Source organism: Echinops telfairi, unplaced genomic scaffold (assembly GCF_000313985.2).
Source record: "Echinops telfairi isolate 266 unplaced genomic scaffold, ASM31398v2 ScPeMD7_70;HRSCAF=299, whole genome shotgun sequence".
Classification (NCBI taxonomy): domain Eukaryota; kingdom Metazoa; phylum Chordata; class Mammalia; order Afrosoricida; family Tenrecidae; genus Echinops; species Echinops telfairi.
This window is the reverse complement of record NW_022103968.1, coordinates 257,079-257,506: the sequence shown is the minus strand read 5'-3', so window position 1 is coordinate 257,506 and position 428 is coordinate 257,079.

Below are 428 nucleotides of genomic sequence, written 5' to 3'. Positions count from 1 at the left end.
ACAAAAATTTAAGCACATTGGTATCATACAGAACTCTCTCTCTGACCACTGTGCCATAAGGCTGGAAATCAACAAAAGGAAGAGGAACAAAACAAGAGCAAACTATTGGAGGATGAATAACTCTCTACTGCAAAAGGAGTGTGACCTGGTGTGGATCAGAGATGAAACTAGGAAATTTCTAGAAACCAATGAGAGTGAGCACACAACGTACCAAAACTTATGGGACACAGCAAAGGCAGTCATCAGAGGAAATTTCATAGCAATACTTGCACACCTGAGAAAGGAAGAGAGACTCATGATTGATATGCTGGCACAAAATTTACAACTAGATGAGCTCCTAGTTTTAGAGTCAGCAGGACAATCCTACTAATAGCAAAAGAAAAGAAATTATAAAAATCAGGGCTGAGATTCAGGAGAGGGAAAATAAG